At 37.5% G+C, this 22,449-nt stretch overlaps 1 long non-coding RNA gene across 1 annotated transcript in view; it reads right to left on the bottom strand.

Moving 5' to 3' along the window:
* LOC106018692 (uncharacterized) overlaps positions 1-22,449 on the bottom strand; it is a 111,852-nt gene that overhangs the window by 67,298 nt on the left and 22,105 nt on the right. Inside the window, exon 2 of the long non-coding RNA XR_011811409.1 lies at positions 6,581-6,712. This is a non-coding gene — a long non-coding RNA (uncharacterized lncRNA). The remainder of the gene's footprint in view (positions 1-6,580; positions 6,713-22,449) is intronic.

A 22,449-nucleotide genomic window follows, 5' to 3' on the forward strand; every position in this document is an offset into this window, starting at 1 on the left:
ATCAGGCTGACGAACTGCTATTTCACAAATTATCCAGTAATAGTATGGCTCACCAACAAAAGCAATATATTAAATCAGCTACTACTGTCTTGCACATTATAAAGCCAAGGGATTTCCTTTAATCTAGTTGAATTATGCACCAGGACAAAAAGAAACATTAAGTACCAGGGGCTCCTGATTTAGTTACTCATCAGAAATTGATGTAAGTTACTTTTTCATACAAAAATTTTATACTCTATTCTTCAGATGATTCAGAGAAGCCTTCCTCAGCATTTGTCTTCTCAGCTTTGAAAACACATTTATGCGAGATGGAGCACTACTCACCACAGTTGGCTGTGGATATCCCTTTGCAAGAACTAAATATACTGTCCAGAGAGATAAAAAACACATACGTGAGTGCTTAATTTTAGACAGCTGCTTAAATTTAAGCCAGCTGTTTAACCTCTGTATTTATTTTTTATTTTCTAAATCTCAGCATTGTTTCAAGATGACACTGAATTATTTAGAGATGTTGGCCTTCTAGAGTTAACTCTCAAGCTGGTTTCACATTTAGCATTCTGCTAATGAAAAGAAAATATTTTCAGGACTCAAATGCTACTTTAGGTGAGCAAGCACCCCAAGAAACACCATAAACCGAAGTGATATATCATCAAAGAGCCCTGAATTAGAGCAGCTTCACTCAAATCTCTCTTAGTGTGACAAGGAAGAAAAACAGAATTAAACAGTGATCAATAAGTACTGGGGAAATGCTGGAGAGGTCATAGGAGGCAACTTGAATGAAATAATCTGATTGCAAGTGTGATCTTTGATGTCAGAAAAAGTGGTTATTGACTTTAATTCAAGAAAGACAGAATGCTGCAAGACATTTTCATTTTTGAGAATCAAATAATAAAGTAAATCAGAAGGGAAAAGAATCAGGAGCAATAAAAAAGACAAGGAATCTCAAATTTGAGATGAAAGCTTTCTATGTATGCAGAAAAGTCATAAACTTGAATTTTAATGTACCAAGATAGCTCTCTAGTCATTGAGAAGTGCTAGATTGATTTTTCCTCTCTAATTTATACATAGGGGGAAAAAAATAAAACCACAGCCAGTTGCCAAAATTAAAAATAAATAAATAAATAAATATCCCATTGACCAAAGCTGAACATATTTTCATTTTTCAGTTCAGTGGTCAAAGTAGAAAATCAATTGTGTTCACAATTCTATCTCAACATTCTTAGTCCACAAGACACGTTTCTGGAGCAGAATGGGAAGGTGTAACTTTGCTGCATGCAGAGGAACATCCTGGTTTCAGGTTTCTCTTTTGACAGCTTCACACAGGTCTAGTTGAGACAAACAGATGAGACAAAAAAGCTGATTCATTTCAATTTCAAAACTAGCAGTCTCCCATACTTAAGCATAACAATCCAGCTGCTAGCAGGGGGTTGTCAGCATTAAGATATCAAGACAGTTAAGAGACTTTCCAGATTGAGCTGATGGCAGTTCATACTTGAAGTCAGTCAGCAGTTAGGCTGTGAACCAACAGCATCTGTAACAATGCTGAAGATGTTGCAGAGGGCACAAATTTATATGTTACTCTGCCATTTAGTTTGCCCTGTCTGACCCTACTGTTTCCAGCAGCTGGTAAAACACTGTAGGCTTCTGAGAACAATGCAGTAAAAACTCCTGCCTGCTATGGCCAAGGACTGACAGATGTGTTTGGAGAACACCCCTCTGCAGGGTGGAGTACTGGGTGCTACAGCAGTGATGAGATTTGTCATCACAGCAGCTTTGACCACAATATTTTTTTTTATTACTACTGTCACAAAAAGAAACAAATGGCAAGTCAGAAGTGAATCCTTAGATACTAGTCTAGGTCATGATGTCTAGAAGATACAGCATTCTTCTTCTTGGTGAGGTTCTACTATTACCAAAATAATATCAATAATATAATTAACATCCTGAGACTTCTCATTGAGTCTTTTTGACCATTTTATTGCCCTGCCTAAAAGCTCAGGCCCTTATTACCAGGAAAGTTGATAGAAAACAAACTTTAATTTCAGGTTTGTATTGATGAAAATATTTTCAATTTACATGTTGCTTGAGGTTTACCAGTTGCCAAAAAATTGTGAGTGAACTTACATCTCAGATTGTATTTCTTGTGGATGATGTATCTCAGGACTTTTAAATGATTTGCAGAAGAAAAATAATTTAAAAATTATTATTCCCAGTTTTATTTTTTGCAATACCAAAAGTAAAGTACCAAAAGACCATACATTTGCATAGTCAGCACCTCAAAACTCTTTACAGAGATTAAAAAAGGCTGTATTATGACCATAGACATAATATAAAACAGGGGGGAAGTGGAATTCAGAGCTATAAAGAAACAAGGATACCTACATCTTCAGCTCCCTAAGGAAGTTAATAATGTGGAAGAATGGCCAGGGCTGGTGACTGGCACCAGCACAGTGAGGGCTCCCACCCACTGGAAAAAGAGACGAGGGAGAGTGAGTGGATGCAACATTTAAGGGGTTAGGCAGGAGCACACCTCTGCTGCATGTACTTTATAACAACATGCACCAGGAGGGCAGGGCACATCCAGCACCACCTCAGGTGATGTCTTGAAAAATTATGCTGAACCTTGTGTGCCCTGCTTACTGTGCCAGCCTGCCCTCCTTTGTACTCCCAGCAGCTACAGCAGCCCAGCCAACAGCCAGGGAGACACCGGCCTCCTGCTGCCCCGATTTGTTTGGTGAGTTGGATTTATTCATGCAGCCCTTCTGAAGTGCAAGGTCCCAGCACTAAGTACCCATTTACCAGTTCAACCCAGCGCAGAAAGCAGAGCCACTTTCTTTTCACCCGAATCTGGCTTCTCTGACAATTACTCTATTATCTACCGAGCGGATATCCTAAGCTCCTCATTAAAAGCATCGCTTCTGTTGAGGCTGGCTGCCATGATTTAGTATAGACTGGATCTTGTAAAGTCCATGGAGCTCACACAATTCCAGTGAATTAGAGGTGCTGAGATGTCCTTGCCAATCTGCTGCTGCCTCTGCCCTGATCCCAATTCAATGGCTTGTAAGTCACAACGGGGAAGCGGAATAATGATGCTCTGACCAGCATAACCTTGGGCAGTTAGGCTGGAATACGTTAAATTACAGTAGTCGAGGCTGTGATAAATGCCTGTTCTTGAGCAAGCGATGAATAACTCTGCATTACAGTTGTAAAATTATATGATATTTTATGATTTATATTTTACATAAAATACGAACTTCTACTGGGGCTTGTGAGGTAGCGCCTTTGGGGGAAACTTGCAAAAGCTTGGCTAACATTCACACTGCTAATCCCAGAGATGGATTGGGCATCATTAAATAGAATAAAAATGTTGCTGAATAAATAGTTAAGGTTAATGGCTTTCTATGCCAAAGAGAAAATAAATTATTCCAGCGTGTTGTATTAGCCATACCTTAGAATTGTTAAATAAAATAAGTGACTCAAAAAATTGGTCTAGGAAAATGAGATAGTATCTAACAGCATTTGGAAAAAGAGCAAGAGGCTAATTAGAGAGAAAAATATATATATATTTAAAATATGATTGGTCTTATTGGGATCAAAGACACCTTCAGATGATGAGCAAAAGGGCAGTCCTAAACAGAAACCCTAGGGAGCCAAACGCAGTGAGCCAAAGGAAACCTTTCGTTCAGTGCCTGTGGGGAACAGAACCTGCTTCGTAACAGATGGTCCCTGTCTGCCTTCTGACATCTTTAGCAGTTTTAATCTGAGGCACGTCTGTGCTCAGCTTCCTTTTATTCTCTGCCTTCTCTAACAACATGACCACATGTAAGCAGCTTTCTTTGCAATAAAGGTTCAGCCAGACAGACCTCCAGGTACACTTTTGTAACCAGCATGCAAAACTCTACCCTGGCATGGTTAAGACTTTGATTTACACCTACTCAGAGACGTTACAGTTTGATAAAAACAATGACAACTAATTCTCATGTAGCCTGAGTTTGGGTATTCATGGTTCCTACATGGTTCTGCCTTATCATGAATGAAGAAGTAGTCGTCTTATCACAAAAGAAAACACCTGCAGCAGATAGGACAGTTGGGAGAGAAGGAGCAGGTTTGACTACAGACCTCATATACTGCAGTCTAAAAGAATGTACTTTCTTCATTTTGGGTGGCTTTTTTTTTTTTTTCTAGGATAGTGATATGTTTTGCAACCGTGCTGTTTTCTGTCTAATCAATGTCAGCTCCCTGCAAATGTCTGTTCCCTCAGCAGCCTTCAAGGTGGGCAGTTACACAATTTCACATGTAGGAAGTGCGATTCAAGAGACAAAAAAAGAGCCATTGTTTCTCTGTGCCAGACAAGAGGAGCTATACTCAGGCCTCATCAGGTCTTCTTAAGGAAAGTTTTCGAAGTTTTCAGTCTAACTCATCTATTTCACAACACAGCATCATTTACACTGGCAGAGCCAACAGGCTGAGTGACTTGTCTCTGGAACTACGTGCCAGATGTCAGAGCCCACCTGTATTCTCTTGCTCTGCTGCAAATTGCAATCAATTAGAAATTATTCCGATGTCCTATTTCATCTTAACTAGCTCTGAGGCAGGAAAGTTTAAATATGAAGTTTAACTATCTCCTACCTCCCTCTTGTGTGATGAGGTTCAAATGTGTGGTTTATGAAAGTTCTTAATACTGTGTTGTAGCTAACTCATATTAAACAATATATCAAAGATTCTCATACTTTAATCTCTGAAGGCTAATAAACAACTCCCTTTCTGAATTAGAGAGACCACGGAAAACCAAACTGTTCAAGGGCCTCATTAATCCCTGCTGTAACTTGACGCACTTCACGTTATATCAAGAAATACATCTGACCTCCTATGACATTATCCAATACCAAAGTGACTGTGAAGGATCAGCCTTGTTGTGCCAGCCATTTATGTTATGCTGTGAAAAGCCCTGCAATTTCCCCGTGTCCTCATCTCAACAGAGTGACAATGTCAAGGGCTAAATTTCCAATATGCCAGAGCTCCAAGTTGACCAGCTCTTTAATATAATATGCATGAAGGTCAGACGTAGCTGTCACCTCAGATGTGTATTTTGCACAGAGTTATTTTCTTAGCCAAGAAGAAATTCACTAGAGTACGTTACTAAACTGAGAAAAATAACGGGAGAGAATGGGAAGAGGCCATGTAAAAAATGAGACAATCAGGCCCGAAGCCCCAGTTCATTTTGATTGCATTGGCATGCTTGATCCAACTTTTACAACAGCCTTAACAGAGAAGCATTTTTCCTGTTTGAATTGCATTAAGGAGTGGAATTAGCTTTATAAATATAAATCAGTTAAGCATAATGCAATATTTATGCCATGGTATCTGATTTTTTCCCCTTTAGGATTCCATTTAAAAGGGAAATAACAAGAAAACTTAGCACTCTTAGAAAGAGAGTGGGCTTACAATTTATGCTAATTAATTTTCATATTGACACAAAATGAAACCCCTCATTTTATTTGATTGCAGTCAGGAGAAAAAAATAAAAAGATTAAGCCAAATAGATTTATTTTCTGCAAGTGGTAATGTTGTAAGAGAAATTTCTTTTTTTTTTTTTTTTACCAGACATGTTAACTCTCATTTACTCACTCTTCCACTGCCCAGCATGCAGACCACTGTGCCAAAACCAGTCCCAATTCCCTGTCCCAATTCCCCAGACACAAAGGCAAAGGTATAAACAAGAAAAATAGTTCAATTTATTTGAAGCCATGAAAAGCTCCTATCAAGATCAAGAATCTATTATTCTAGCCACTATATAAAAGGAACCCATCCCTGAACTCAAAAGAGGTTCAGAATTTTCCATTAAATCAAATAATACCATTCAAAATTAGAAGAAAAAACTTACTGTTAATTAAGGTAGAAAAAATAATTCTGTTAATAGAAAAGCTATTTGGAATTTGGGGAAAAAAAAAAAATCCTACCAGTTGGCTAATTCCATATACATTCATTGAAGAATCTGTACCAAATTTACAATTGTTCTAACTCCGTGGGTTCCACTGACGCTATGTCAAGAACAAAACCCTAGTCCACTGAGGTCCATTTTCCATTAGAATTATTGATCAAGCATCTGCAAACTTGACCTGAAATTTTCTTCCAACTTCAGCTGAATCAAATTCTTTTTGGTGTTCAGGTGGATTCATTTTTCTCTTCCCATTTCCCACTCATATGTCCCATCTCATTTGGGCAATAGGGAAATGTTCTGTACTGCTAGGAGTGCATGCAGTGTTATGCCTTTGATTATTTTAGAGAGACGGAAAACATCTGGGGAGCAGTAACTCCACTTCACTGACCAACTCAGGCTCTGTCAACTTTGTCCCTTTCTTCAAAATATTTACTCTTCTTTACTATAGTTTAATTATTCAGTCAGTTTTTTTATACTGTTAATAGAATTTGCCCATCATATTGATTAGCTGGCTTAGTTCAGCTGGATTCACAGCATAAATAAGATTTCTTTGCAATTTAAAAATCCCGTTGCTCTAGTGACTAGATTTCTTTTTTTTTTTTTCCCACTAATTTTAATAGAAATAGCAGCACTAATTACCTGCCCTTATGTCAATGTTCCCTCAGCAGCATCCTCCAGTATTGAATTGCTGGTTCCCTTATTGTTGCTGTCATTAGCACTGGAGTAGTCTTATAGGGAAAATTTCATTCAGCCAGCCTGAGGTTCTTACTTCTGTAACAGAAAAAGAATAATTTCTCAGAATCAGGATGTTGTCTATCCTTAATGAGACAGAGCATGATTAGAAATGGAGATATTTTCAATTTCCCATCCACTCTCATTTTAATTTCACTAAAGCAAATGTAGGCTCGTCCTGAGATGCATGTTGTGCCTGTTCACAAAAAAATGCTAATTCTTTATCTCAGGTTTGCAGCTTTCTCAGACATCATAAAATACTAATTCAGTTTTCCTTATTTTAATGGGTTTTCCCACTAGTTTTCAAGCAGACATGGAAGCTAGATTTATTCATGTCTAGCAATACTGTGATGTTACAGTCCTCAGCTAAACAAAGATACCAACAATATTGTCAAAAAGAAAAAAAGAATGTTATGATTTACACTATGATAGAAAAAAAAAATAAACTAAGATCAATCTCCCTCATCTCAGTCTAAGAGATTTTTTTATTATTATTTTTTTAATTTACTGGAATACCTGTTTAACAATTTAATTTGTTTGAGATAACAGTAAGAAAGCAACTCTACTCCACTGCTTTTCTATTCTAAATATTTGCCTTAGTCACTGTGTTTTTCTTTGTATCTTCCCCATTAGTTAAGTCACCAAGGATATTTACAGATATTTGACTTTGCTATTCCTTACACAATCTTATTTTTAAAATAGTAGGGAGATGAATTGGGGCAGGAAGGCTATGGAATATATTTGGCACTAATTTGTTACTAAGAAGGGTATTTTCAGAAGGTTTAGTAGACAAAGGAAAAGCCCAAGTCTTCCTCCAGGGAAAGGTGACATACCAAAGGTGATATGAAGGACAGATGTGTAAGGAGGTGAAAAGCAAGCTAATCGTTGACAGATGAGGATGACAACTTCAGATGGCAGAAAACAACACAAATTCTGCTTCATATATCAGTAGCATTTGTCCAGAAAGACAGCCTGACCAAATTGAAGTACCTTTGAGCTTTTGTGGGGGACCGAAACCTCATTTAAACCCAAGCAGATGTGTGCTACGGGTTTCCAGGACTTTCTCCTAGCTGCCACGTAAAGCCCATGCTGGGAGGCTAACTTTGTGCTCTTCACTGGCCAAACAGATGAAGTCTTGCATGGTTTGAAATCTTACCAGAGGTAGAGAGAGACTGGTGTACAATCAGAGAGCTGCTTAAAACCCAGCAAGGATTCCTTGCTGGTCAGCATGCAGGTAAACATATTCCTGTGCATGTGTACACAGGATTCAAGATTAGCCCCAAATTTCTTCTGAATTGCCAATTACCACCCTGTTAAGAATGCCGTATAAAGAGTGTCTATAAAGCACGCCCTAGGTTTGTCAGCATGGGAGCAACAGGGTTAATCTGAATGAATTTCTGAAGTGGTTTAGTTAAATTGCATTAAGCCATTATTTAGACATTTGTATTCTGAATTAAAAACGCCTTGATTCAATTTTCTTTACCTGACTTCCAAAGCAATTTAAGTTAAAATCGAATCAAAGACATTTTATTTCTGAATATGAGCATGTACACAGAATTAACACAGCTTAACCAGATTTCCTTACGTGTAACTGAGGCAGAGAAGGAATCCTTGACAAGTGCCACAGCCTTCAAAAGGAATCAACACGACTCTAACAACACTCCAATTTCTTCAAAGAGTTAAAAATCTGTCCTGAGCATTTTGGGTGGGACAGAAGGGAAGTGGCAATGTATGTGCCTCATGCAATAACATTATATAATGCCATCCAGCACCAGAGGCAGACATTGGACTATTTAGACTCCATCCCATATGGCAAGACAAATGCTCTCCCAGTTTATTATTAATAGCGCTGTGACAACACTGTGACTCAGCACCAGAAATCATTATTTTAAATATCTTCTACCAGAACTGCCTTGGCAGGAGCTTTCTTCCACAGAAGGTACTGACTAAAACCTTCCACCCAGCACTGAGATTAGCACAGTGATGGAACAACCTGGTGATCCACTTCCACATTAAAATAAATGTGTGTCCTAACCTTCAAGGAGCTGGTATAGCATTTTGAATTATAGATCAAGGAGAAAAATTTAATGGATAAATGTTAAAATCATTAAAGTAGCTTTTCACTGCAAATAAAAAGTGAATGACTCATCCCAAGCCAGCTATCAGATGTATCAGTTTAGGTTTTTCCTCCCAAAGTATGCATAAATCTCTTCAGTCGCGTCTCTTGTCATCTTCTTGTCAAAAGAAATTTCGCATCACTTCCCCCCATCATTACTCCCCCTGGCTTCTGAAAACATTCTGCTTTAAAATTTTATCACAGAGGGTTTTTTTCCTTCTAGGTTTCATGGAGCGTTATGCTGTGAAATGCACAGAGTAAGAAGATCCTATCAAAGAAAAAAAAAAAAAAGAAAGAAAGAAAGAAAAAAACAGGGGCCTTAATACAGTTAGTAAAAAAAAATAATACTAAAATTCATAGAATGACTGAACAACCTTGATATTTTTCCCTCTCTGAATCTACATTCATTTTCTTTCCCAAGTCCAACTGAAGCTGCAGAGTTTGATGGGCATTTTCCCTCATTAGAGTGCATGTGACGCTCCTGGAGAAGCAAATAGATGGAGCTGTCACCCAGGCAGACTCCCAGTGACTGCTTCCTCGTGACATCCCTTCCCCAGCCACGAACACCTCCTTCATTAGTTCACAACAAGTACGGCTTGTATCTAAAGACTGTCAAAAAGGGAAAAAAAAAAAAAAAAAAAAAAGCCAAGAGACAGGTAGTTTCAGCTACTTTCTGTGTGTTTCCCCACCTGATGTTTTGCATCTGCTAACGCACACCTTTCTGCAGTAAGCAGGTCGGTGGGGAGATGAAGAGTAACTCCCCTTATTAAATACACATTACTAGGAGCTGACAGCACAGAGAGGATCCTCTGCATTTATTACAGCAGGCACGTGATGCATGCATAAAGTATGTAAATGCAACCAACAGCTTCTCTCCTCTACCTCTGGCTGCTAAATTTCATTGGAAGATCACTTCCAACCTCAGATACAGTCACACGAATTCCAGCAGATTGGACGTACTCTCTTCATACATCTGCATCCATATGTAAGGAGCCAGGACTTTTACTAAGTGACAGAGATGCAATGAGCATCTTCTGCTGTATTTCAGCAGAAATTGAGTTTAAGGCATGAGGCCATGGGTAAGATATTGCCTGCCATCTGCAATTTTTAGACAATATTATTTGGTACAAGGCACAAAAAATAGCAAAAGTATAACCTCTTTGTTCATAATTGTATCATAATATCTATATAAAGGCAATGACAAATTAATGTCCATCTAATATTTTTAATTCTTCTTATTGCGACTTCAGTGATCGCCTTCTGATACTGTTTTCTGGGATTATCAGTATTTTTGTTTAAAGAAAATTGACATGAAAATTGCCTACCACATGACAACCAGCTGAGGCTTACATACGGGTTGCTGCCCTGCACCACCACACAGCCCCTTCCCATAGGGCAGGATAGCTATGGGCTGGTTATAACAGTGGCAGTTTGCTGTCCTCTTTGGAAGTAACTGTTAAAAGATTAGACAAACTTTGCTTTTGGATTTCACAGATACTTGTGGACAAAAGCAGCAATGAGCTCAGCTCTCTTGAGCTCCCTCCAGGTCTTGGAAGGACCCTTCTGTGCCTCATTTTTCATGCCTCTGCCCCTCTCTGGTGCCTTTTCCTGCTCCTCATTCTCTCTCCTTGGGATTTTCAACCCTATGTCAAACGCCATTACAAAAATAACATTAGTTCCTACCTTCATATCCTCATTAGCTCTATTCACCCTCTTCGCCTGCAGTCACATCCCACCCTCATCCCAGGGTGTTATCTAAGCTCAGTCCCTGCCTCAGCCCTCTGGGTTTCAGCGAGATGACTTCTTCCCACTGCCTGTGGGCTGGGAGGAGGCTCAGAGGAATCCCATTCTGATTGCATTTTGTAAACGCAGCCCTGGAGGCTTCATTACTTTTCTATTGTTCATGAAGTTTTTGTGACACTGATTTTGAGACAATTTCAGGAGTGGGCGTATTGTACATCACATTCAGCACACAAGAGCTTCTGGCTGTAGCCCAGCAGAAACCTCCTACATCTCACAGGTGGCCTGTGAGCTGCAGATGGAGAACTTCTTTGTAACAAACTTAAAAAAAATCATGCAGCCTTATTCATACTTTAATTACACTTGATTTTCACCGCTTCCTCATATTCTCTGCCTTTCTGAATGCTACAGAATTGCATTCAAATTTAGAAAAGGTTTTCAAAAATAACAAGCCTTCTCACCTTCTAACTTTCTTCTCTTCGTTACCGAACTATTGGTTTCATTATCTTCTGTCTTTCCCACTCTCCTTAGTGTTGTTTCAGAGAAACCCAGCGCATGGCTGGCAACAGGCACATGAACTAGGTATTGATGGGAAGGGGCTCCTTCAAAGAGAAACATAGTTCACCAGCGACAGACCAGAAGAGCAGGGGAAAAGGGATGAATGAAGATGTGTATCTTCAACAGCTTAATTGAACATAATTTCAGGAACTTTCACAATATAATTATGCGACTTTCACAAGCTACTAAGCTGCCAGTTTTCCCTGTCCAGGTTGAGCATTAAAAGCTGTGTCCAGCTAAGGAACACTTCTCTGACAAGAAGTCCCCGTGCAATATCAGTTTTAAGCTTTTCCACACCAGTGGGCTGTTCTGCCAGACTCTTGCTTCCAATTACTGAATTAAAAGTAAGAGCTGCTGAAAAGCACAAATCTGTTGTCTAGCAAGCCCTGATATCACTGTCTGTGACACCAATTAAAAAATAAAATATATTCCACACTGCGCCGGGGAGGGGTATGACTGAGGTTCACAAAATCATGTCTGCAATTGACCATGTGAACGCAGAACTGTTGTTCACCAGACCCTGCGATACTAGGATGAGAAGCACTCAAACTATCACGATACGCAGATAAAAGCAGGTACTTTTTTACAAGGCTGGGAGTGATCTACTGGACTCTGTTGACATGAGCTTATCGAAGCAGAAAGCATCAGCAGGTTTAAAAATGGTTTAGGTAAGTTCATGGACAAATCCAAAAACATATACTAAAAGAGTGTCCTTAATCCCTCAAGCATAGAAGTTGAGGACATACAAGTAATGGCTTTTGTTGTCTTCACTGCAGCTGGACTCCAAGCTCCAGCAACCCCCAGGATACACGACCCTGCAGGCACCAGGGCTCTTACTGGGCAGTTCAATATTGAAGACAGATGGAGAGTCTGGAGGGAGACAGGAGAGAGAATTTCTTCTGTCCAAGTAAAGCTGGAATGATGGTCTAAATACTCTAAGAACAGCTATTTCCCCTCCCTCCTTCACAGCCAGCCTACAACTCAGAAATGAGAGAATTATTACAACGAAGAACTTTGTTCTGACATAGTTTACTGCAGCTCTGCAACTCAGCAAGGCACCAAGAGTCGAGGCAAGCATGGAGGCTTTGAGCTGTGACCCCACAGCTTTCCGCTCGTCACTCGTCACCACACTGCGGGCAACAGCGATACTACTGCTGTGCTCAGAGGTTATGAGCCCTGGTCCTCTTAATTCTCTGATGTAAATCAGAAATAACTTCCATTATAGACAATGGACTTAAAGAGTGATGAGAGTAGAATCAGGCCTGTAATGTTTATTTTTAAAAGTTGGAGAAGTTTATCATGAAGAGCTGTCTTTCCCCAGATAACCCCTGCTGAAGCTGGAGGTGATTTACTCTTACCCATTAAGAATATTTCTCTGATGCATTACTTACCGTGACACATTCTGGCTATTAAGTTACAGTGTGCCTAGAGGACAGGGTCTCAAGACTTACCTATCCATTTCTTAAGCTCTGCTTTTCCTTGTAAAAAATGCAATAGCCTTTTCTCTTTCCAGCATAAACTAACTATTTTATATAATAAAAAGCCCCTATATATATATATAGACATATATAAATGTTTATTTATTTATTTACCCTTGGCTATCTCATTTGCAACAAGGACTGCTCTCAGCCAAAATTAAAGGTAAGAGAAGGACAGTTATCTTTAAAGTGATTTTTCAAATTTGCTTATAATCAACTGGCAGCTTTGTTATCTTAAACAAAGTAAAAATGAGAATAAAACTTTATTTCAAGTTCTATTGCTTTTGTTCATTTTCATCAGAATCAAGTATTTAAATACTAGCAAGGATGTAAAACAGCAAAAATTGAATGTATGACAGATCAAACAATGTAGTCATTGCAATTATTTTATAATTAAGCCCTGATGGGACAGTATTTAGAAAGAGTCAATCTATCAGGTTGAAATCCAACTCCTTAACCACATACATGTATTCGGATTTGCAAATGTCCAGCTTTTGCTGTTGCTAAAGGAGAAATCAAGTGAGAATAGGATGCAGAAATATTATATTCCTGTACCTTGGACATTTCTCCTCAGTGACAGCGTATTCCCCAGGAGCCTAGAGAAACAGATACGTGGCTAGCAGAAAGATGACAGTACACAGGTGTTTGTTTCTTTGGTTTCAAAGTCAAATAGAATTCTAAGACTATTCACAAGTGTACCACTTACTAGCTTCTACTACACCAGTACTTGCATAATTAATGATTATGCTTTCTTCAAAATTAATTCCATGTTGAGTAGGTAACAAGGAAAACATAGAGCATGCTCTGTGGTTTCCACCATGAAATAAAAATAATAACATGGTCATTTAACCCAGCCCCTTCCCATGCAGCTATAACCTCATTAAGCAGCTATTGCAAGCTGGCTAGTTAAGTTTTGAATTGTCATTGTGTTCATATTAATTGAGATGTTGTAAATTTGCTGACTGGTCCAAGCATTCCTCACTGTTAACAAATACAAAATTTTATCAAATTCATCTTCTATTAGGGCTAAAGCAAAAATACGTAAGTAAAGATCTAGAAGTTACTGTCAGCTATCATTGAGATAAAATGGTGCCAAATAAAGTGCAAAACAAAACACACAATGGTAATAACACAGGCTATATCTTCAAAGAAATTTTGTAGCTGGAGCTCACAATATGAGGAGTTTTAAGGACCCACTTTTTTTTATATGTTGGATACATCATCTTAAATGAAAAATCCCATCCATTCTGACTTGATTGTGATTTTTTTTTTTTAAACTTACATTACAGGAAAATAAATTTAAACTGTGTAGAGATGTGAACCTTTGACTCACCAGGTTCTCCACACAGGTATACATAGAATTAATTCATTTTCCATCCTTCTTGTATATATGAAATAATTGAAACAGTGACAACCTCAGTAAACTGACTTGGTTTTGAAGAGTTTAGTTATAATTTCAGTTACATGCAGAGCTCATCTGGGCCCTCTGTACAGCGAAAATTCCCTTATAGTGCAAAAACATGGCTAAAATTATATTCAATTCAATTCTAATTTGTCTCGCCACACAAAAATAGTATGCAGCACAATTAATATGCATAAAACATAAACCCATTAATGGACTGCATTTAGGTGAGCTAAAGGAAGTGAACCAAGATCATCTTAAATCTTCTTATGTGCTTTTTGCTGATGCCATGACAGCTAGGAATTAAACATGCAAGGAACTTTTATTGAACTGTCCAGATCCTGTTTATATTCAATCAAAGTAGCCCACTTTATCATGCTGCTCTTGACACTGCTGAAAAATAGATAACAGCTAAATCAGAGATTGTCAAACTGAAGTAAGTGTCGGGAATTAAATGGTATTGCTGAATAAAAGCTATAATTGAAATGCACAAAAAAACCTCTAAAACAATGCTGGAAACTTTAGATGACATTGCAGAGACATCAAAAGTCCCTGATATAGCAATAGAATTGAGCAGATTGTTTGGGCAAAATGTCATCATTCAAGCTTCCTTGTGCCTTATTACACAGACATCATCTGGGACTCTGCAGAGTACTGAATTACTATTTACAGCATTTCGACCTTGAACATCATAGTTGCATTAATACAGTCCATTCAGTGGAACAGACAGATAGTTATGGGGTCAATGAAAACTTAGAGCAGATTTCTGTATTCAAAGAGGAAAAAAATAAAACAGTGCTTAGTATAGATCCTAAAAGGAGGCAACTGTTCACAAAACACCTAGATTAACAGAGGGCAGTCCTTTCTACATAACAGTTACGATGCGATATTATTGATCAAGCATTGTAAGAGGTTTAGTACCCTTTCACAGTTCTCATGATGCTCTAATTATGTGATGTAAATTAGAATCTCTAAAACTGGCAAGTTTCTTGAAGATGGAATTTAGTCACCCTCAAGCATGCCTTATTAACTAAGTGACAAAGAATTGTAAGCAGGAGTTTAAAATTCAGTATTCATTCAAAAGAAACCAATTTGAGATTTTCAAATACTCCACTAACAGCAAGAGACTGGCAGTATATAGCCTGATTATTTCACATCCTAAAGCTTTTTTCACCCCTACATTTATAGTGACATCTGCAAGCGCTAATAGAGTTCTCTCTAGGATGGGGATCATTAAGTCAAAGTACTCAAGCACAATGGGCAATGAAAGATTGAATTTGTTTGTGCTCATAGCAATTGACAATGATGCTAATATACACGAGTACTTCATCGAATTTGTGCAGCTTATTCAACATCTGGAGACTCTTCTCTAGATTTTTATGCAATCAGTATAAAACTTTAAATAAATACTTAGAAACATACACATTTAAAATACATATCTGTAACCTGCTTATCATTAACTGCAATTGTCCATAAAGATCTTGGGGAATCAATGGAAAAAGAGAATACTGAACATTTTTATTACTGCGGGCAGTCAAAAACCCAGTACAGTGAAGTCTGCCTTTCCTGCACATTACCACTAACTTGTCCATTTGAGACTTGATTCAATACTGTTAACATCGGTGTGTATTTTGCCAACAGTTTCTAAGGTTCAGGCATTCCCTCCTTGAAGTATTTTAATTCAGGAGATGAGAAACAATTAGGAGACATGGGAGTCCCCTCACTGTTTTGATATTTAGCCACGCTCAAAAAGGCATCAAAGGATTTCAAGTAGAGAAGAGCAAAGGTCCATCTAGCAATCTGGCTCTGACAGTAGATGCTTGGGGAGCCAGCAGGGGCCAGTGCACCATTACATCCATTCACATTGAGAAACTGCAACCCAAATCAAGAGTACATAAAAAATTCATTCTGCACCTCAAATCTTATGTTAATCCTATTAACAAAGTTACAAAACACTGCAAAAGGACTACCAAAAGCCTTCCTGATAAAACAAAGCTCATCTAACCCTCTTAACGCACAGTCTGCTCCATTCTTCCTTGAAGAGAGGACATCCTTGACTATACATACAAATACTATTGCCAACGTCCCTCACAACTTTTCACCTTAAAAAGCAAAAGTAAAACCAAAACCAGATTGCACTGCAAGCATTTTATGTTAAATTCTCTTTTGAGCTGGAGGTCATCATTCATGCATACACCTAGACACACAGAACTGATCATTTTCCTACTAGATTACATTATATATATTAAATTTTTTTATTTTTTTTTTTTATGAATTTGAATCTTGAATTAGACTACTAACTATGAATATATATGTCCACTCAAATGAACAAGAAATTTAGGGATATATAGGGTTCACCTATAAAATGGTGCTCATAGAAAGACAGGCATGTTTTGATGTGACTTTCAAATTACAGTAAATAAAAGGTGGTTGTGTTTTTTAAATAAAGAACTTCACCTCCTTTTCATACCAGCTTACATCATTTGTCAAATAGCTGTAGTAGGATCAGACACCTCAAAAGATAGGGGAGTGGTTTTAGGGTATAGGGCAATAGACAGTTGCTTCTGTTAAGAACAAGTAAAACAATAACCTACTTCATAATGATTTTTCCAGGTTTTTAAATTATACTTTTCTTTTTAATCCAGACAAAATCTGGACCATTTCTGTTCCATATATTCTCATCTTTCAGGATCAGTTGTTATTCCTTTCACAATGTGATGGATGTTGCATTGGATTGTGCAACCCAACTACATCTGTTCTCCTGTTTTCTAGATATTACTTTCATTGTATTTCACAGCATGAACTCACAATCAAGATCCTGAATATTGCTCAATGATAAATACCACAGATGAAGAAATGGTCCAGTGCCAATGTTATTTTCATAGTGCTGGCACATCTCCTGAGCAATGTTTCTTACTGCTCATCACTGCTCATGGCTGTCAACACTATTAGAGCTTCAAAAAATTTTCAGATACTACTGTATCACTCAGATGGAAAGTAATTTCTCTATTTTAATATACTTCATGGGTTGTTTTCTTCAGCAAACCTCTCTGTGTAAGATCAATTATACCCTTTCTTTTCTTGAACATGTGTAGAAGCTGGAGTTGATCCCATCAGTTGTTACAGAGCTAAGCAAGTTTGGCTATGTTATGACCCAGTTATGTTCAGTAAGACTACTCATATAGTGTGATTCTGGCAAGACTCAAAGCCTTGATATATCAACTCAGCTCTTCAGTGAAATACAGTCATCTCTGGGGTAAAGAATGATAAATATTTAACAGCACAAGGAAACACTACACTGCAGATTTAAGGCTCAATCTGGCAAATACTTACACAAGAGTGTATTTTCTTCACACTGCTAAAGAAAAATACTTATATAAATGTATTCATATGCACAAGACTGCAGAGTATGGGACTCAAGAGAGGAAGGAGATTGGGGGAGAAGGATAGAGTCTTCAGTGGGTATCAAATCTCGCAGAAAATTAGAGAAGGCACAAAGTGATCAGCACCACCACAGCTGGAACCAAAACTATTCAGGAATGTCCTGTACCAGGAACAGGGATGCCAACCCAGCGCTGCTAATTTCCAGTGAACCAGAGAATCTGGTTCTCTTTTGATGGCAAACCACTGAATCATGGAATATCCCAAGATGGAAGGGACCCAAAAGGAACATCAAGTCTAATTCCTAAATAGGTCATTGAAACATCTGCACATGAATATGGAAGGCAACAGGCAGCAGTCCATGCCTGACTGTGACATTGTGACATACAGTTGCAAAGTCTATCAGCATCACATGACCCCCTTCAATTCCACCTCTCTCCCAGAAGCTGGTAAAATCTTCCAAATAATCTGAACCACCTGACACTCTTCAGAAAGTTTCATGTACATTTTTCACAGATTACGGACTATTCTGTGCATGTATATGGCTAGACTTTGGATATCTGACCAAGAATATTTCCAATTTTTTTAATGGGCAACTGTAATTTTTTCTCTGATCTAGCTTCATTTCAGCACTAGAAAAAGGAGCCAGTCAAAACATCTATCTGGCACAGCTTCCCAGACAAATCTTTCCCTATTTCACTCTTCACAAAGGTCTTCAATAAAAATACACCTGTAAACCATCCTTTCTAAAACTGTATTTTGCATTTAATAATGCATACAGAACCAGAATGACAGGAAATGGGTTAAAGGATTCCTTTATTTTTTATTTTTAATTGCCTGGACTTAATTCAGCCTCTTCAGCACACAGAAATGGAATTTTCTTCATTCTCTCCCATATGTCTGTATGGCTTATTGAAGTATAAGTCTCTTCAATTTGGAAAAGTCGCCAACAAGAAAAGAGTGATGTATAAAATTTGGCTACTATATATTATATACTCATTGCAGTACTTGCACAGGCAGACATAGTAGACTGAATTGATTTCAACCAATGCTTATACTTTGGAGCAGTGATACCTTTTACTACACCACAAACATCAAGTTTATCTAAAATCTTTCTAGTTCAGCTACAACTATTCTAATTCATCCTCTATAAGGTTGTTTTTTGTTGTTGTTGTTGTTGTTTATTTATTTATTTAATGTAGGAGGTTGGGATTTGTCTTGTTTGAGACAGGACTTTCTTTATAAAGGGACAATTATTTTAAGGAGTTGAAACTTTAAAGAAAGTAGATGTCAATTCAAATTGTCTTTTCAACCCACACTGATTGAGAAACTGTCATTTTTCTACTGATGGAAGCCATTTGGCCTTCTGGCAAAGTAACAATAAAAGACTGATGATATTTCCAAAGTTGCGTTAAGCATTTAGGTATAAAATGTCTATTTTATTCTTAACGCAGCTGAAGCTTACAGACATGTGAGTAGGTAAAAAAAAAACAACAGCAAAGCTGTAGCATATGTATACCTTTGAGGAGACCTTGTACTGCAACACTGCTATTTGTAAAGATCAACCAAGTCCTGAATCATTCTGTTGTAAATACATTACTCTGAGGAGAAGGTTAAATTATTTTGAGGTTCTGTCACATTTGCATTTTAAGAAATGCAAGATAACTCTTCACCAATTTTGTTTCTCTTCCTTGAGAGTGAAATATAGAGATGCTTTCCATACTTCTTATACAGTTAAGCTATTACCGTATTTTGGTCGGAATCCAAAAGGGAACAGCTAAAATCAACATATGACCAAAAGGTCAGTTTATGATTTTTATGTCACTAGTCCTCAGTAATGACTAGGAGAGCTTGTTATAAGTACCTGTTAACTGGTAATATGGAGGACGTAGTGGGGACATGACACCTATTTCAGATAGGAATTAGATTTCAGCTTGGGTACACTGGTCATAACTCCTAAAGGGGTATATGAATTCATTCTGTACAGCCATGCTCTACTTTTTTGAATGGTTTGCACAGTATTTTGCTTTAGTTAAATTCTTAACAAATTAAATTTCTCTCACTTTGTACCTTAATTTTTTTTCTCTGCTTGTCAAATCATCATCTGTAATTGTTGTTAAACTACCACAGTGATTCATTGGAGAAGACAGAAACCACATTCATAGGAATGGCTCTTCTGCACCTACTTTTTCCTGTTGTAGTGTCCTGTCTTTTATTTTTTCTTTTCCTATTTCTCATGCCTAAAATTAATCTTCTGAACATCAACTCCTCAATAATTCCACTACTCATTTTTATTTCTAGAGAATGTTACTATGATAACTGCTGCCCCCCTTTTGGTTTTATAAAGAAAATGAAACAAAGACATCCCAAGAGAGCTAAGACAAAGGGCAAGTGAATGAGGACACCTCAAAAGATCACACAAACCTTCCATCCACAACCTAATATATCTGGACAAGTCCACATTAAACAAAACCTCTGATCTTTTAGACATTTATGCACTTAGTACATTTAATGTGTCCTTTCTGTATTTTCAAGCACTTTGAAAAATATTAGCAACATTTGCCATCTAAAAAGTGAATGTGCAATTTAGTTTGGTTTTTATAATGCAAAGAAATTGGGTTGATGAGCATTTCTCTTAAAATTGTTTAATGTGTTTCTTCAGCCAATATCCTGTTGATATATATTAATCACCTATCATTAGACTGACAGTACTTGCATTATGCAGTAAAATAATGGGAACATCGGAAAACGCAGTTCCTGAAAATATTTGAAACAGGCTCAGTGGTGAGCCCTTGAGATTCAACTTAGCTTTATTTTTGTGCGGAATTATCTAAGATACTTGGGCCATTTATTTGGGATTTTCTTCTGAGAAGAATGAGCAATAAAAACTAATTGTGCCACCTTGGGATATAACTATTCACTTTTGAAAGTAAAAAGTATAAAAGGTGTAAGTCAAGCTGTTTAAGAAAATGCTACATAGCACAATCCATTCAATAAATGGACTATCATCTGCTTCTAACAGGTTTTGCCAAAGAAGAGACTTGATTAGATAGAACAGTCACTTGTCAGCCCATTTTCAAATGATTTACAACCACCCACGTGCCAAAGAAGTCAGAGAGTGATCTGGTGGCCTGTCACTCCCTCTGCAGCTTCTTTACATTTTCTGCCAAGAATGAATGGTGGTGAAAAGTTTGGGGAAAGGTATTATGCCCTTATCAAAAATGTTTTCCTCACACTGGGAAAGAGTGATGAAACCTGCAGGGAGCACACTTCCATAGAACAGGACTACATTTAGACTTTTATTTAACCCTTGATTTTTGTGGTATTGCATTTGTATGTTCAATATCACACCTGCAGGATGAATCTTCCCATGCTTTCATCCCACTCTAGGAACCTTCACCTCCTTCTCCTGTTCCCCATAAGAATTTATCCACTGTTTTCACCTAGTAGACTTCTGTTAACTGAAGAAGAAAAAATAGTTTTAGCCAACAAGTTCAATTTAAGTAGGTTAAACTCCTACTCCTCAAGTAAAGCCATATAAATGTTTGCCATATGGCATACTTAGAAGGGTACCATGCCTTCCAGCTTTATACAATTGTAAGATTTTTTTTTTTCTTTCTGGAAATTTTGTCCAAGTAACATTTCAGGATTACTTCACATGTGCAGCTCAGTTCTGCAAGTACACTGAATCCTGCTACTCTGTTCATATGTGATACTTTTGTCCGCAAAAAATCATAAACAGAAATGTGGTAATTTTAATTCAGTCTTTTGCATCTTTAAGGGAAAAGTTGTAATTTCCTATAAACTCTCAGCATTAAAATTTAGCCTCTTATCTGAACTTAAATCAGCATCCGTCTATGTTGCCTGATACACGCAAAATGAAAAACTTTGTAACTGCAGTAGAATTGTATTTCTTGGGAGGTAGGGTTTGCATCTTATCAATTCATTCCCAAGAATGAAACCAGGAAGATTTTTATCCAGGTATTGTTCATATGCACAAAAAGGTAATACAGAGAAGAAATGGAGAGAACTACTCTCTGCAGGTGTCTCCTTTTGAGGAAGGAGGTATAGGCAAACTCACCAACTGTATCTGCTTTCAAGTAGGAAGAACAATATTGGCAAATGATGGTGACAGAAACACAGTACTGCCATAAAAAGCTGCTGCAGCAGTCCTCGCAAATGAGGCAGGTATGTATTGTATTCCTGGTATAGTAATTCCTTCTGCCTTATGCTAGAACAAGAAGTATCAAAGCCACATATCATACCAAAAATGTCCTCAGAATTCTTCAGAAAGATATGAAATTTCAAAAGAGGCACAGACCTAAGTCCAAGTTTACCACTTTATTATCCATCTCAAGTTCACTATTCCATTCATCTGCCTCAACTTCCAGAATTAACTAACTATAAACCTCTATTCTGGAACTCAATATGGTAATTCAGATTTACCTGGACCTCTGTAAAACCTATGGGATTGATGCTTACACCTGCACTGTTTTCCCTCCACATATTTATTCTTAAAAATTCTATTATGCATTAAAAGGCCTCTTTCTTTGTGTATTTGCCACTTCTGTGTCATGGTATAATAGCCTATTTCTTGTGCTAAAATTGATTATAATTTATAAAATAGAAAAAGTTGAAAGCCTCTGATTATGGGAATATTTGTCTAAAAACATGTTCATAGGAAGCACATTGTCTAGATATTCTCATTTTCTAGCAAAAAGCTGGGTTTACCCTTGTATTATATCAAGAGGAAAAATATCATGTGAATGGGACCTGTAGGCTAATTAAATGAATATATTAAAACTTTTTAGTTTTGACAGGTAAAAAGTAGCTGTCATTCTTCTCAGCACTCTGTGAATTAAGCTGCTGTCCTTCATTATCCCAAAAGATTATTATTGCTCTGTTTCTTGTGAGTGCAGTGAGCTAGAACAGCAGAGATAATAGGTTATTATAGGAAAATTTGGCTTTGACATTTATATGATAAATTCGAAGTCAATTAGATGAAAAATACTCCATTAGATAAAGTGAGTGTACCAATTATTGCACTGAAGAGCTATTGCTAATAGTATAATTGAAATTTATAGAGTGGTGGGACCAGAAC

Source organism: Anas platyrhynchos, chromosome 9 (genome assembly GCF_047663525.1).
Source record: "Anas platyrhynchos isolate ZD024472 breed Pekin duck chromosome 9, IASCAAS_PekinDuck_T2T, whole genome shotgun sequence".
NCBI lineage: Eukaryota > Metazoa > Chordata > Aves > Anseriformes > Anatidae > Anas > Anas platyrhynchos.